Raw genomic sequence first — 18395 nt, forward strand, 5'->3', positions numbered from 1 at the left:
ATACATAGTACATTTCTCTCGCCTTTTCCTTGTGTCAGTCTTTTGTTCCTTTGCTTTTTACTTTGTCCGCTTATATTGTATAAATTTTTCGGTTTAGTTACGTTTTAGTTATGTCGTTTTAAGAAACATTTTTCGAGACAGTAGCAGGTTAACGGTGACAGTAACGGACATCGGTCCTCACTAAGTGCGATGAAGCCATGAAACCGTGGGAAACGCACGCAAAGTATAGAAACCATGCTTAAAATGTGGGGAAAACATAAATGTTTTATGAGTATAATATTTATAACGAATTAATGAATGTGAAAAGTTTTTATTCCGTTTTTAAAGTTCAAAAGGTTATTGCAAGTTATAGCAGGCCCAACGGTTTGCGATTTGCTAGTTATTTTCAGCCACGTCGTTTGATATAAACAAAGCTTCAAGTCGTATTAGCGTTACTTAATAAGAAAAATAGACGTTTTATGGAGATCTTTCTGCACCAGTAGTCCGATTCCTCCCATTTGCAATACAAACCTTCCTAGAGAACAGACATTCAATGTATAACTATATACTCGTATACATATTTCGATTAGTTTTAGGTGTTACAAACAAGGGAATTAAGTTTACCACGAAGTTTGTAACACCCAAAAGGAAATACCCTATAAAAATATATATAAATAATCAGCATGATGACCTAGTCCTCAGTTTTTCAAAAAGACATGGACCTGAAATTTTGAACACGCCCTTTTCTCCCCAAGATCGGAACCGCCATTATGGGACCACTACAGAATACAGCGGCCAAGTCTTTGTATCGAAACATTTTTTATTTGGCAAGGTACCTTCACGAAGTTCGGCGTAGTAATATTGTTTAAGGCAGCGCTATAATCTCTGAAGATATTGTTCAAATCGGACCACTTTAGTATATATTCATTCACCGGTATGAAGTGATCGTTAAGATAAAAATGTGTTGGTAGGGAACAAACCTTAGGTTCGCTTAATAATCTGAAAAACTGGTTGATAGACTCTTCTTAGAAAGGCTCTCCAACTATGAGCTCTTAATTGTAACAGGTAGGTCCTGCGACTAACCGTTTTTTATTTTTTACTTACTATCGGATAGAAAAATTCATATCCCGCTTCCAACTACATAAAAACATATTTCGTGTTGTGGATTTTGTATGTATAATTTTTCGATTAAGTTAAACTTTTACGTGGTATTCATCGCCAAACATCAATGCCTATTAAAGGAAAACAAAAAAAATATATACATATATACAGTGTATCACAAAAATAAGTATGTAGCGTGTTTATCTGTTTTGTCATGCGAAAACTAATATTATTAACCAATTTTTTTATATTTTCAATTATTTTATATGTCTCCAATAACAAAAAACCCAAACTTAAAGTAATAATTTTTCAAATTACAGAAAAGAATGTTCCAATAGCTTAAAATTACGTCACGAAAGTATGTATGCACTAAAAATAAATTGCGAAAAAAAAGTTCTAACGGGGTTGTTTTTGAGCTTTTATGGACGGTTAATCGTTTTCGTAATTCGTTGGATAGCCTTTGGATTTTTTAAATGCACTCAACCTGGATGGAATGGACTTGACCAGCTTTTGGGTCACTGAAGGTGGAATCTTGCTCCATTCTTCGATTAGCGCAGCTTTCAAAGATTCTTTGCTGGTTATTTGGTGTCTTCTGATTTTTCTTTCTAAGTAATCCCACAATTGCTCGATAGGATTGACATCAGGAGATTGGGCTGGTGTTTTTAATTGTTTGGGTGGCTTGTAAAGAAGCCAATCCTTAACAATGAGAGTGGTGTGTTTTGGATCGTTGTCGTGTTGAAAGACAAATGATCCTTCATGACCCAATCTAGACGCACTTTCGTTCAAATTGGCTTTTAAAATGTTAAGGTAATCATATTTGTTCATTGTATGCTCAATGAACACAAGATTACCTACTCCAGATGCTGCTATATCCCCACATCATGAGCGACCCACCACCATGTTTTACCGCGGCAGTCATATTCCGTGGTTCAAGCTCAGTATTCACTTTTCTTTTTTCTCCAAACTTTTTCATGTCCATCCGAGCCAAAAGTATTGTATTTACTTTAGTCCGAGAAAATAACAGAATTCCAGAAGTGTTCGTCGCTCTTTCACAAACTTCAATCTTTTTTGTCTGTTAGTGTTGCTTATGAATGGCTTTTTACGGACATTACGACTATGATAGCTAGCATCATACAGTACTCAACGAATAGTTTGGGGATTGCAGGTTTTACCAGTCTCGTTTTCAATCTCTGTACTCACTTTTGGGGCACTCTTCTTTGGGTTCACTTGCATCTTGCTTGTTAAAATACGCCGCTTGTTTGCATCAAACATTTTTGGCCGCCCAGATCTTTCCTTATTTTTTGTAATTTCCTCTTTTTTATATTGTTCTATTATTTTTTGAATAGTTTACCTACTTTTATCTGTTATTTTTCCAATTTGCCTCTGACTTTTTTGTTCTTTATGTAGTATTATTATAACATCTTTTAAATCTACTCTCTTCCGCGCGGCGCCATGATCAAAATTTAAATTAAATTCCTGGCAAAACTTTATTAAAACTTGTAAATCTTAATATTATATATTAAACAAAAAATAACTATTTAATGATTTTGAAGCGAACAAATCATAGATAAAATGATCCGAAACTCCTCTCCTTGCCTTCTGAGAGAGCTCATGAACTTTCAGTGCTGCCAAAGTAAACCACGAGTTCATGAGCTACTGAACAGATGACAAGCAAAACAATGAACTACCACTAAGAATCCCGCAGAAATAAATTGCAAAATCAGTGGGTAATTTGTGAGATCAGATATTTTGGTGACTTTTACGTATATTTCTAATCTTTATTTAAAGAGATTTAATATAGTTTTTAAGAAAGAGCGGGTATTTTGTCGAAGAGCATTGTTTTGCTTAGCAGTACCAATTGTCAACGTATGTATATACATATTTTGGTTAGAATTCCCAGCAAATGTCATGTAAACTTTGACTTCCGAATAAATTATCAAAAAAATATTTGTTTATTGAGTATATAAAAAAGAAATAAGGTTCATAAGGTTATTTAAAACTTGTAAGTGTTTTGAAATAATAAAATATTTTGTTAAATTTAGTTTTAAACGTTAATTTTGAAAAACTTTTGTGATTAAAATATACATGTACATAAGTATCTAGCTTGTTAAACTAATTTTAATTATGTATATTTTTCTGTAAAATGGAAACCGAAAAATACCCAAAAAATACATTAAAAAATCTTAAAACTTATTTCGTTCCTTAGTGGCACCACTGTCAAATGTTATAAAATATGTGGACTTTGACAGCGCTCTCTCGAATCAAAGAGTTTCGGATCATTTTATCCACAAATACTGTGTGCCAGTCGAAAACATACTGAAATGGTAAATTGCATACATATTTATGTGACTTGATTTTTGGTTTTTACTGAGAAAATCAAGCGGTTCTTAATAACGGAAAATGTGAATGACATGATATGACTTTTTTGACATACATAGTGCATACTTATTTTTGTGATACACTGTATATATAATATATGTATATAAGTTAAAAAAGATAGCACCTATTCCATTCACGGTTTCGTCAAAGAATGAATGTTGAATTTGTATGCCAAAGTTTTAGTATAAAGTTTTGCCAACACTTGAAAGTATTTCTCTGGCTTTGAACTCGACAGTATAAAATGTTCGATTACACCCGAACATAGCTCTTCCTTGTTATATGTATGTTTGCTTTCATCTAACTATTTGCTGATGCTTTTGAGGAACTCTATAAAGTATAACATTCGGTACCATAATATCGAATGGGTGTCTTATTATGGAAGACTGCAAATATTTATACATTTCAATACGACATACATTTACGACTGTTTCAAAAACGATTATAAATGGAAGAACGTGTTAGCAGAAAACACAAAGATTCTTCACAGCTGCGCCACATGTGTTGACCATTTGGCCTTCTTTTGGGTTGTGAAATTACTACGGAAAATACTTAAATCTTAAAACTGTGGGATGGATCACCGCTACTAACGTATAGATATCCACGCTAGTTTTCATATTCCTACTACAACATTAAGAACTGTTCCTCGGTCCCAAATGAGTTAGAGGAGAAAGTGCCTAGATGTTTCCACTGCTTCTTCCTCATTGGGACTTTGAGAAGTTATGTCATCTAAAATTTTTAGCCTCATTTTAATTTTCATATTCACATTTTAAATAATCATTTTGGGTTAGGGTACTTTGTGTCATATTTTTCGTATATCCAGCATACCCCACTTTTCTCACAATAATACAAGTTTATATTAGAATTATTTTTCACTGCTTAGTTTGAAGTGCTTTAAAATGTTTTTTTTTTTTTTTAAACTACTATATTTATTTATAACTAGCAGACTAGCGAATTACATTTTTGAATTTGTGATATCTTTCGAAGCGAATAATTAAAAACGTATTATAAAAATTCGAAATACTCTAGAATATTGATCAGAAAATTCATTAAAATTGTAATATCGCAAAAATTGCATGCTAATCCAATTAGGAATAGCGGACTTACTCAAACTTAAAGTAGGTACTACTACCTGGTTTTTAATGCCCAGTACTGTATGCACAATATGCAAAAATATATCTGCTGTTAAAAAGAAGATACAAGTAGAATAAAAAACAAGTTACTCATGTGGAGCGAATGTTCCTGTAAATTGGGAGCTTCTTTTTGAAAGTTTTTTTCTTGAATTCCTTCCCCTACAATTCTTCAACTTTTGTTGTACATGGTATGTATGTAATTTCCTTTGCCAACTTATTCTTGGTGCGATTATTTTTAGAGCACAGCGGTTCTTGGAATATGTAGTATGTAGTTCGAATGCCAGCAAGTGGGATGTTGTTATATACCATATTTTCTTCTATCGCTTTAGTCTCTTTTGTAATTTCACTTCGAAATACACTTACGGTATATCAGGTGCACCAACTCATTGCTCTTGTTCTTTCTTTTATAGTCATTATTCCTGCAGCATTCGCAACTATATTCAATTTTATGTATTGATTTCAAAACACTATAATGAAAGTGTATTTCTCTTGTTTGTTTTTGTACTAAATACTATATTAGTCGAAAATTTTACAGAGCTATGTAGATGTATGTACATACTCGTATGTATGTACATATCTAAAATATATAAGTATATAGAAAGGCGAAGCGAATTCGAAATGAAGTTCAGAGAAACATAGGATATTGTGTAAGTTTAAAATTTAATGGCAGGTTACGATTGAGGTGATATATTTATATATTTTGTCCAATAATAATTGCAATTAGACACAAATGGAATTTTCAAACACAAAAAAACATTAACTTCGGTGCAACCGAATATAATATAATATGCTTCACAATAGAATGATAGATTATGATCTAATTTCGTGATGATACTTGGTGAAATAAAAGTTTTCCATGCAAGCGCTTTATTCCGATCATTCAGTTAATATGGCGATTTCTTCGGAGATTACATTAATGCCTTAAATACAATTACTTGATTCCGTTTGTTCAGTTTGTATGGCAGCTATATACTATATTATGCCTGAGAAAAGGACAGGTGCAAAATTTCAGATCGATAGCTTAAAAGCTGAGGGACTAGTTTGTATATATACAGACAGACGGACAAGGCTAAATCAACTCAGCTCATCATGCTGATCATTTATGTATATATTTTATAGGGTCTCCGACGTTTCCTTCTGGGTGTTACAAACTTCAGATACCCTGTTCAAGGTATAATAAATATACACCAGCTTGCAAAATAACTGTAAATTAGGAATTTTTTTTATTTGTTATATTAATAATTTGTTTTTTTTTTTGCTAATACAAATCACGGATTGTAGAAAATTAAAAGGTCCGTTTCAAACTGGCATTTAAATTAGCACATCCTGACATCAGAAAAGTTTTTCGTAATTCGTTTGCGTTTAGGGTTGTAATTTTTCTCCGATATTAGCTGTAAGTCAAATTTTGAATAGACATCAATAACATGGGACGTTGCAAGAGCTCCAGTGAAGAGGCAAAGGCGTCTAATATGGAACATGTTCCAGGACGGGAAAAATAATAGTGAAATTGCTCGTTGCATTAGAAGTTCGTGGAGGAGGATTTGCAAATAAAAAGAGATCTAGACGCAAAATGACCAGAAAAAGAGAAGATTCCGACAGCGACTTTTGGAAAATAACCTTCGGGGATGCCAAAGTTTGAAAAAGCCAAAATTTCACACAATAATCGAAAGGTACGATTGGAATTTGTCAGATTGCATACGGATTCTCCTCGTTTCTTCTGAAATCCTGTAGTTTGCAGCGACGAATCTACATTCCCGCGCCTGATGGGAGAACTTATGTACCACGCCCCCCAAATAACTTAAGTTCGATGAGGGGAAGTGCTATGATGTGGGGTTGCTTTACGAAGCAGGTCCTATTGTGCAGATAACGGGCAAGTTAGATTCTGTAACATACCAAAACTTGATTGAAAATCATCTCGTACCGTTTTTGGAAGACTTACCATTATCTGTGTACACCACCGCAGTTTTCCAATAGTATAATGCGCCCTGCCACAAGTCAAGGTCTGTGATTCAGTGTCTTCGAAACCAGAAAATTCCGCTGCTGAATTCGCCCGCCCAGAGTCTAGATTTCAATCCACTTTAATATCAGTGAGCAATAATTAAAAGGCGAGTCATGCCACTAATACCGAAGACACTAAATATTGAGAAAGTATAATACGTTTCTTTTTTTCAAATTACATTCAAATTTTTATAATATTTTTTTTTTACTTTACTCATATATGTTGATTTCTTGACCGAACAAGCTTCTAAATATGTTTTACGTTACATTGATTTTTCTACCCTCTTATTATGTTTTTAATTTAAATACTGATTTGTTTCTAGATGCAACTGAAGGGAGATAATAATACGATACAACCTACACATATGTACATGAATGTAATGTGAAAATATGAACAAAATAAAATATCAATTAATTTGACCTCGAGTGTCAATTTAAACTGATTAAGAAGAGTCGAACTAAATGAAGGTTCACTTTTTGTGTTTGTGAAATGAGCGGAAATGAGAGAACTGAAGCATTACATTAGGCTCTCGTTCAATAAAAAACACGACTTTTCAAGATGGAGCGCTGCCAACCAACATGAAGCATGAGATTCTTAAAAAGAACTCATATGTATATATACATAAGTACATACATATGTATGTATATACACCGTACACCGGCTACTGATCGTGTATATTTTTAGTATTTGCCTCTGCTTGTCAAAAGAGCACAACAGCAACTACGTTGTCACTACTGAAGGGCGGCTCGTCGGTCACTATCTGAATCATAAGTCTATTCCAGTATTCTTATGCTGGAATAAGTGACCGACCGACGTAGAAATCAGTTGTTCTCTTTTGATCACATTTGAGCAATGTTGCCATATCTCAATTTGTATACATGGATTTGCACACATCTAGCTTTTTAGTTATAATTTTTCATAAAGAAAAACCTAAAAACTTATATTCAATTATTAACAATTGAGGAAGGTTTGAGTTCGAACATTTTATACTCTCGCAAATAGGAAATATTGCATCTATTATTTACAAACACAGGCAAGAAGATACAATATTATCAGAAAGAGATTTTTTTGGAACTTCATTAAGATTTCTTACATATTGACCGATATAAAGTCAACCGGAAGTTTGAAAATATTTATATTAGGTATATGGGGGGCTTAAGGAAGTCCTGACCCAATTTTTCCCGACTTTCAAAACTTGAACTAGAGTGACCGATATGTTCGGTAAAAAATCAGCCATATGCACTGGTCTTCACATATTTGGTGTCTGCTTCCTTAAAAAGTAATATTCCGATTTCGACAATTTCAGGGCTTAAGATTGAACACCTTGACGGTACTATTTGTGCAAAGTTTTACTTTGATAACTTCACAGATGTTTCAATTGTTCTATTGCCCCATTGGCAAATTTTCACATATACTCCCATAAAACCCTTCCCCGCTATCCTGGTTGTAAAATTTAATGCTTGTGTTTTATTCAGTGAGTTATGGTGATTTTAGTATTTTTAACATAAGGAGTGGGCGTGGATATTATCTGATTTTACCCATTTTCACAATGTATTAAGAAATGCTAAAAGACGGACAGAGAGTGATCCAGATTTTAACTCGCCTCGTCATCTTTTATATACATATAACTCCATATCTATTGCGATTAGTTTTAGGTGATACAAAGAACTACAAAATATCGAGCCTGGAAAAACCTGCGTTGTAAGAGATCAATCAGCTGACTCGTTTTTACGGAAATACATTACGGACGGTAAAGGCGCTCCTGAGCTTTCATTTATATTGCGCTCTCTTAAGATAGGTCATGTCAGCTACATATACGGTACATGGTTTTGCGTCGTTCACTAACTGAAGTAGTAGTCTTAGTTCTTGTTCTTCAAGAGTTTGCAAATCTATCTATGTATGCTATAGTAAATGGCAAACGAAAGGATGGCAAGCTTGCAAGCTGTAGAATAAAAACACAATGCTTTCCAAATTAGCATTCATTATTTACTTCAAATTTAGTGTTTTTGAGGGAATCAAAATATTTCTACGTACTTACGTATGAACACAAAAAAAAATTAATGCTTCAAAAAAGTAGGAAATATGAAAATAGACGTAATACAGTAATGGAATATCTGTAAACAAATAAATTAGTATTTTATGCCTATCGCCAGCACATCGCAAACGGAGGACGAAGCACTGTCAACATACTCGCATATGACACAACCGCATACGACCGCACCGACGTAATTCATTGCTTGCTGAAAATGAATATAATGTCGGCACAAGTAAGAAATTAGTTGTAAAGATGTTAACGCGGGCGTATAAATATTATACATAGGTAATGTAGTATATGTATGTATGCTCACATGGTTGGGGCCTAAAGTGGATAACGATGCGAACACCTTAAATAGGTATGGAATAGAGAGACAAAATAAAATATTTTACTTCATCACCAACGCCAGGATGTGCGTGACACGCATCGTAAGCAGACAATCTAAACAATTTCTCACTGTCAAAATATGGCAACCGTCCGCTTTCATTCTTTCTATACCCTTGTTCGTTAATACTTGCATCATTGGAGCAAGTGAACCAGCGAGAAACAGAAAAGAGGCGATGTAATTGAAAATCTAATTCTTATGTGTGTATTTTTAGTATTCAGACCGATTTTATGGCACTATACCCTTTGCTAGTGAAACTAAAAATGTAGTTATAAAGTTAGTCTTGCCTATTGCTTTGAATTGCCGAACTCGGACAATATTAAACATAAGTATTTGCATATACTCGTACATTTGCATATTATATGCCAAAAAATAGGCGATAAAATTAAAATTTTCGAACATATTGTATGCTTTTGAAACCAACCGCAATTGCAACCAAGTATTAAAGAGATTACGCCAAGTTTTTATCGTTACTTTTTTCGATAAGAGGCAACAAAGAAAACCCGTAAAATAGCCTGTAAATTGTGAACAGAAAGGTAAAAAGTTTTGTTAATTCATGAAAAAAAATTAAGTTATCCGTTTATTGTGATTGTGTTTCATTGAAAATAGTTGCAAAATATTTCGGAAAAATATTTGAATAGGCTTTCAATCATATTTAAAGAAATACTTTTATCTGTTGGCAAAATAGCTTCTTAATTTTGAAAAAGATATATTATAGTTTGAAAAAAACTTGAAAAAACACCCTTTAAAGTAATTTTTAAACTTCCTACTATAAAACTCTTCCCTACCATCTTATTTCTGAAAATTAATGCTTATGGCGCCTTTATTTCGTCAGTTATCGCACTTTTAATATATTTTAACATTTAACCATAACTATATAGGCAGTGGGCGTGGTTATTAGCTAGAGCTAAAAGGACTTCCTCTCAGCAAATTTGGTAGAGTTAGCTTTAGCGATTTGGAAGATATAATATATACATTAAACCATTTAGGGGCGGGGTTACGCCCACCTTTAAAGTAATGGGAAACTGTTATCAAATTATTGCATTGTCATCGGTTCTTGACACGTCTGCAAAGGTTCAAGTTTCAGCTCTAAAATTCCATTACATACATACAACACAAGCTAATAAAAGTGTATTAAAAATAGTCGCGCTCGGAAGATCAAATTCATCACTTTAATATTACTATCGATGCTTGTGGCCTTTTAATATGTTTGCGAATATTATTTAAAAAATACGTGAACAAAACGTCGCCGTTGATAAGATTAAAAACATATTGTAAAAAAGGCAATTTTTTCATCAATTCTTCTGTGGATAATGTTGAAGTCAATGACACACCTGACTAATATATGGTCGGTTTTTTATTGATTTTTCAAAAGATGATAACTTTGTGTACATTTGTCCGAGTCAAATATGCTCCGTTTTGTTCGTAAACTTGTTGCCAACGAGATGCCAACTTCATTATACCCCTCTCGTAGAAGGCTGCGCCCCTATTGGCAAAAAACTCGGAGAGCCAATTTTCACAGGCCTCTCTTGAGGCCAACTTCTTACCATTAAGCGCGTTCGCCATGGACAGGAAAAGATGGTAATTACTTGGTGCCAGGGCCGGACTATAAGATGGGTGCATTAGGACCTCCCATTCGAGCTCTCGGAGCTTCTGGCGCGTCACTAAAGACGTGTGTGGCCTGGCGTTGTCCTGATGGAACACCATTAGGCCTCTGTTGATCAAAGATGTCCTCTTCTGGATGAGTGCTGCCTTCAAGCGGTCCAGTTGTTGGCAGTAGAAGGCCGAATTGAGCGTTTGGCCATAGGGGAGCAGCTCGTAAAAGATGATTCCTTGCCAATCCCACCAAACACACAGCAAAACCTTCCCGGCCGTCAATCCGGTCTTGGCCACCGTCTGGGCCGATTTCGCGAGCTTTGACCACGACCGTTTGCGCTCGATGTTGTCGTAAGAGACCCATTTTCCATCGGCAATCACAATCCGCTTCAGAAACGGGTAGATTTTGTTGCGATTCAGCAGCGATTCGCAGATGAAAATTCGGTCCATCATGTTTTTTGCGTTAGTTCATGTGGCACCCATATAACGAGCTTCTTTTTGAATCCAAGGTTATGCAAATGGTTCCAAACCATTGGTACTCAATTTGTATACTGAAAAGTGAAAGAATCAGATGGAATATAAAGTTGTGTGATTTGGGAAGTAAGCATGGTTGTAGTCCATTTCGTTCATTTTTGCACTGTGACATAGGAGTATCAAGGAAATTATATGTATTGAATTCGGTACATCAATTGGGCCAGTAGGTCCTGAGATATGTGATTTCACTTAAATGTGGGCAGTGTCACGCTAATTTAACATTGACATCGGCGGCTCGTATAAAACCATCTCGTACCACGTCAGGTGTAAAACTGTATGTCTCTGGCGCATTTATTTAATGATTTTTCGCACTTTTATCCATTTTCACATTGTCGGAAGGGATAATGAAAAAAATTGTTCTGAGCAAATTTGGTTGATTTGCCTGTAGTCGTTTAGGAGATATGTACATTAAAATGGCCTACGCCTATTTCTTCAAAACCTAACGATCCTTTGTTACATTGTGAAAACAATATATCACAATTTTAAATTCCATGATTCTTTCACTTTCCAGTTTACAAATCAAACACAAATGAATATATTTGAATGAACGTAGTCTACGCGTTAGGGGGTAACTTAATCCATACATGTATTATGGGCTCGTCATATGTTCCGTAATTTGTCCTATCCTTCTATATGCCTATTTAAGAGGTTGTTTCAGATGCAGATATTTTGGCTGTCATGAAAGAAATATTCGATCAAATGAAAGGAATAACGACTTTATTTCTTCTGTTTGTTTTGGAAGACATGAAAATATCTGACGTCATTTCCTCCAATTATTTCTTTGCTCTTTAAAACAGAACTGTAGCTCACAATTTATACAACACACTTATACCACACTGTTGTGCTAATGTTGTTACGGTATCTCCATATTTGAAAGCTTATTTAGTCAGGTTTAAATTTCTCAGCATTTTATTCATAATGAAGGGATAATAATTGATTAAAGACTATCAAGGTATTTATCACATTTTTAGAACTTCAGATCACACAAAAATAAAACAAAAACCAACACATTTTTTACAGGTAAAACTCATAGTGAAACTCTTTTAAGTGTCAATTGTAATCATTTAAACATATCACACTTCTAAAATGAGATTATAAATAAATAATTGATGTAAAATGCAAAAATATCCTAGATTTTTATAATATGTATTTAGATTTCCTTTTATTTATTCATTTAATTCATTAATTGCAAATATAATTGTTCTTCTTTTTCGAATTTCATTAACATTTTAATTATGTAAGTCAAGTGGCTTAGATTTAAGTAATTGAGAATCGGCGTCTGATCCACTCAGATACACGTTAATAACGTTATTATTATTTTAATAATATAACATTGGACAACATAACTTTAAAATACATATAATATCTACATTAGAAAAAATCTGGTCTGATATTGAAATTTTTTAATAAAATGTAATAGTATTTGTGACGAAAATCAATTTTATAATTTCCAACCTTTGAACGGTTCACTAATTCCGAGTTATCATGCTATATGCTTAAAATACATCCAAGGTATTTCATACGTACACTTACTTTCAAACTTCAAAGAATCAAAAGCCCACAATTATTTTTTTTTGGAAATTTTTGCCTGATGAAAAACAACAAGCTTAACATCAAAAGTTCTTCTGTTTGTAAATCTTAGAGGCTTTTTTGATCGTTGCATGTTATAGAGCGCATAAATTACCCATCATTGGCTTTTTCATATTTGTAGTACAAAACGTTTCAACCGAGCCACAGCTTCAGCTTCTGCAACGACCCTTGTCCTATGTACGCACGGTTAACCCTTTGCGTGTTCAGACTGCATTAACTTGTAATATACTTTTGATGATTGCTGCATAAAAATAACAACACACCCGTGCCAGCAACCGTAGACGGTAAAATAAGCAATTCGTGCTAAAAATCGCCTTCTAGAAACTAAAGGGAACCAAGTTGGGTTTTTATGTGCCTCAGCCACCACTGTCAGTTCCTGTTTTGAATTCCGGTAGCAGCAGCCAAACATAGTATAATATTACAATAAAATACTTACATGAATACTTAAAGTATATAAAGAAGTGGCGATGCATGTATTATGATTAACGTTAAGTGTCAGTATGAATCATAATTGATTGGCATTGGATTCACATCGTTGTTCCAGACAGAGAAGTTGTTCGAAAAAGGCATAAAAAGGCATTTTTTAAGAAAACAAATTGCCATAGTTGACATGAGTTTTCTTGGTGCGTTCGACTAAATCAAGATTATTAGTTCGACTAGTCGTAGCATAACTATATCTGTTATTTAGCGAAGTAACAACCAACCATTAGGTAAATTACAATAATATTTTCTCCTCAATCGTTACCTGCCATTAAATTTTAAAGCAAACTTTTAAACTAACACAATGTCCTATGTTTCTTCATTTCGAATTCGCTTTGCCTTTCTATATATATATATATATATATTTGATATGGCTCTGTAAAAATTTAGACTAATAGCATATAACGTTACGCTCTGTGCTTTTTGTTTCGTAAAAATAATAAGGTATTCAAATATTTATTTAGTTTTTGTTATTATTCGTTGTTCAACTTAGAAGGCGTCATTTTGTAATTCGTAAGATATTAGAACAAATCAAGTTTTTGTCAGTTTTTCTTATATAGGTAAATGGGTCCCTCCAGTGACCGGATGACTACAACATAAATAATGGCTTGTTTTTTAAAGTAACAAAGAATATTATGCCACGGAGCATTAAAAAACAACGAAGCCACGCATGCGCTGATTTGGGACAGTCAATCACTAGAAAGCACTGTGCTCCTGAAATGCGTTTCATTTAGATATGTATGTATGTATTTTTGAGGGCTTTATATTAAAGCTGCATAAATTATAAATACTTTTGTGTTTGTAATATTAACAATTTGTAAACAAATAGTAGTTTTTTCATCGTCTTCCGAAATTGATGATTAAATAATCAAAATATTTTGCTATTTGAAACGACGGTGGTAAAATGATATTAGTAATTACAAATAATCTTATTATTTGGGTTTATAGATAAGATGAGTTGAGTCTTCTACGACTGGAAGAATTATTTGCCCATAACACATTATTTACATTAACCTAATATGAGAATTCGAGTTATGGCACCTTACGGGATTGAAAAATTATGTAAATTTACAACTATATATACCAGGTATGAAATGAACGTTTTCTCTGAAAATGAAATACTAATTTCGAAAGGGAAAGTAAAAACAATTTATTCAAAGTATTGACCATTGCTTTTTACACATTTTGACCACCTTTCTGGCAATTTCTGGATACCATACCAATAGAAATCAATCAGACACCCAATTTTCGACTTATTCATAGGAGTCGAATAACTGCTCAGCCAATGCGTGTCCTATCGATAAAAACCAATGGTAATCGGAAGGGGCCAAGTCTTTTGAATACGGCGGCTGGGACTCCCAGCTAAGTATTTTAATTGCATCCTAAACCGATTTTACTTTGCGTGCAGGTGCATTGTCGTGTAAAAAAAATACTTTGGCGTGTCTTTTGGGCCATTCAAGTCGTTTTTCGATCAATACATGGTTCAAATTGATCATTTGCTGTCTGTAGCGATTAGTATTAACAGTTTCAACAGGCTTTAGAAGCTCATGATATACCACACCCTTCTGATCCCACAAAACAAAGACCATTGTCTTCTTACTGAATCAATCTGTTTTTGCAGTCGATGTTGATTGACCCGAATTAACCCATGATTTTCTCCGTTTCGGTTTCTTAAAATAAATCCATTTTTCATCGCCAGTGACAATTCAAAGGAAAACTGATTTCATTCAACTCCGCCGCTCATTTTTCACACATTTGGAACTTTTTCATAGCTTTCAAACGGTCTGAAATAGTTTGATGGGCAACATTTAATATGGCTGTCTATTGCTTTTGACTCAAATTATCCCGTATTTGGGATTATAAAACAAAGCAATTTAATTCAAATGTTAATTAAATTATTTTTATTGCATTATTTTAAACTCTGATTGCATATGAAAAACGATCTGCTATATATGTATAAAATAATTTTCAATATATTACTATACTACTACACTTTTACAATATCCCGGCGAGTTAAATTAGAATAGAAATTGTACACAGTTTTTAGTTTGAGATCTTACAGCAAACCTCTTTTCGTACGGACACGTATCTTTTCGAATAAAATTTCATCTAAATTACATACATACATATGTACAAAGATGATCTGCAGCCTCTTATTACCCCTGCAGGCATAATATTTTCCTATATTGCAAATGACACTTAGCTAAGTACAGTTAACAACACAACGTGTCGAGCAACGTGCACCCCTTCCAAGTGCAAAGGCAGCAAACTAAATAACTTGCCACTTTAAGTGAACTTTCTTGTGCCACTTGATGTCGTTTCCTCAATTGTATGTTAGACAAGTTGCTGTTGACTATACTTAAGCGGAAATGGAAGTAGCCAGAAAATAAGTATTTAAATTGTCGGTTTGTTGTGCACATACAACGTATCCATATGCCTCAACCTCAGAACTATGCATTTTGCACCTTTATTTTTAAAGTCAAAGTCAAAATATTCCTAAAGCTACCAAAACCTACTTACCACATAGGAATGCCGGATAAACGAAATTGAGGTAAGCTCTTGTAACAATGGCAGTAGTTGTAAGTTAAATATGACAAGCAAGGTAGGGCTAAGTTCGGGGAAATACCGTCAGGTGCATACGGTTTGTTAGAAAATCATTCCATTAGGTATATGGGGCTAAAGGAATAATTGACCCGATACAACCCATTTTTGACATACAGGCATATTATTATCAGAAAAGGATTATGTTCGAATTTCTATGACATATCTCACAGTTTGACCGATAATGTTCGCTGTAGGAACTGGGGTCCACATATTCAATATATGGGAGGTTGAATAGTTTAAGTCGGATTTAGACAATTTTTTGTAATAAGGTCGCACAACTCAAAGGCGCTATTCATGCAAAGTTTTATCCCGATACATTCATTGGTGCTTATATGGGAAGTAGGCGTGGTTGTAATCCGGTTTCTTTCATTTACTCACTGTAGCATAGAAGAATGATAAAAATGTTATGTACCGAATTTGGCTGAAATCGGTTATGCATATCAAAAGATATGGGTTTTCACCTAAAAGAGGGCGGTACCACGTCCACTGTCTAATTTTTAACGCGGTTCCTATAAAATCATCTCATACCATCCCAGAGATCAAATTTAATGTCTCTGGCGAGTTTAGTGTTTGATTTACGCGCTTTTAGTAGTTGTTAACAGTACCGTTAAATTTTTTAAAAAATTTTAGACTGCAGATGCTTTTCCCTAATGTGATCCTATATACCAAATAACAGTCTTGTATCTTAATGTGGAGCTTAGTTATGGCAATTTATTTGTTTTTTATTGATGACGTTTTGTGGGCGTGGCAATGGTCCGATTACGCTCATCTGCAATACTAACCGTTTTACGATACCAAGTTTCATAAAGTATCTCAATTTTTACTCAAGTTACAGCTTGCATAGACGGACGGACGGACAGACAGTCACCCGGATTTCAACTCGTCTCTTCCTGATAATTTATATATATATAATATATATAACCCTATATCTAACTCGATTAGTTTTAGGTGATACAAACAACTAGGTGAACAAAACTATTATACTCTGAAGCAGCATGTTGCAAGAGTATAACAATTCAATAAAAATTAAACGGAGCTTAATGGATCAACATTTGATTTTAATTCTCTCTCTGATTCATTAAATTTTTAAGTTTTAAAGAATTATTTTTATACTTCTATTACGCTTTACGGTTAAACTAAGGCAATCTAACTTTATAACAACTAAACACTGATTAGACAATACGAATTACAACCAATTTCAGTTGAAGTTTCATTAATCTTGCGAGCTCAAAAAAAATGTAAAGAATGACAGACAATTAAACTACTAAAGGATATGAAATGAGAAATATAAACAATACAAATAGCTTATTTTTTGCGAAAAAGTGAATAAATAAAAAAATTTATTAGTTTTGATTTATACGCCGCACTCGATAAGAAACGAAAAGAAATTTTATGCAATAACATCCCTGGTGTTTCTTTTAATGACATTTACGAATAACATGAAAACCGAAAACAAATCAAAACAAACAAGTAAGGAAGGGCTAAGTTCGGATGTAACCGAACATTTTATACTCTCGCAAAGTCAAATGGTATACTCGTTTGAGATTTCTTTGTGGATTGACTGATATTTTCGGTAGAAGGTCAACTATAGGCACTGGGGTCCACATATTTAGTACCTAGGGGCTTGAACAGTTTTGGTTCGATTTAGAAAATTTTTGGTCACAAGCTGGCATACTTTAATCGCATTATTCACGCAAAGTTTTACGCCGATATAATCATTGTTGCTTGATTTGCATAGTGGAAAGTGAAAGAATCAAGTGGTATTTAAAATGGTGTCATATGGAAAATAGGCGTGGTTGTAATCCGATTTCGCCCATTTTCGCACTATGACATAGAAACATGAAAAGAACGTTACGCACCGAATTTGGTTGAAATCGGTTAAGCAGATCTCAAGATATGGGTTTTCACCTAAAAGTGGGCTGTGCCACGCCCACTGTCTAATTTTGAACGCGGTTCCTATAAAGTCATCTTATACCATCTCAGAGATAAAATATAATGTCTCTGGCGTGTTTAGTGCTTGATTTATCGCGCTTTTAGTAGTTTTTAACAGTACCGTTATATGGGGAGTGGGCGGAGTTGCCACCCGATTTCAACTATTTTCACACCGTCAATAGAAGTGCTAAAAACATTTGCTTCCAGTGAATTTTGTTATTATAGCATTAGCGGTTTAGGAGATATGCACATTAAACCTATTAGAGGCGGGACCACGCCCACTTTTTAAAAAAAAATTTTAACTGCAGATGCCCCTCCCTAATGTGATCCTGTGTACCAAATAACAGTCTTGTATCTTATTGCGGAGCTTAGTTATGGCAAGTTATTTGTTTTTGATTAATGGCGTTTTGTGGGCGTGGCAGTGGTCCGATTACGCCCATCTGCAATACCAACCGTCTCACGGTACCATGAAACATGTCTACCAGCGTAAGAACATTCATATTTATACCGTTTAAATGAGTATTTTAATTTATTTACAGATTCTGGAAGCGTTTTAGACTGACCAAAGACGCATTTACTTTCATCCTAATGCAATTGTAATATATGTTAAATAGAATCAATTAAAGGAAAATAACTTATTCGCACATTTTG

At 34.0% G+C, this 18395-nt stretch overlaps 1 protein-coding gene and 1 long non-coding RNA gene across 18 annotated transcripts in view; both read right to left on the reverse strand.

Annotated features, from left to right (window-relative positions):
• Positions 1 to 18395, reverse strand: part of Rbfox1 (RNA-binding Fox protein 1) — a 101296-nt gene that overhangs the window by 48034 nt on the left and 34867 nt on the right. The window lies entirely within an intron of this gene.
• On the reverse strand, positions 5817 to 7021 carry LOC118681091 (uncharacterized). 2 transcript variants are annotated; one of them, XR_004976690.2, is made up of 3 exons: positions 6797 to 7021; positions 6529 to 6722; positions 5817 to 6471 (listed from the first exon to the last, which is right to left on the reverse strand). It is a non-coding gene; the product is annotated as an uncharacterized lncRNA (long non-coding RNA). The 2 variants fall into 2 exon arrangements; XR_011396879.1 differs by having other exon boundaries at positions 6802 to 7020.

This window comes from Bactrocera oleae, chromosome 6 (assembly GCF_042242935.1).
Source record: "Bactrocera oleae isolate idBacOlea1 chromosome 6, idBacOlea1, whole genome shotgun sequence".
NCBI lineage: Eukaryota > Metazoa > Arthropoda > Insecta > Diptera > Tephritidae > Bactrocera > Bactrocera oleae.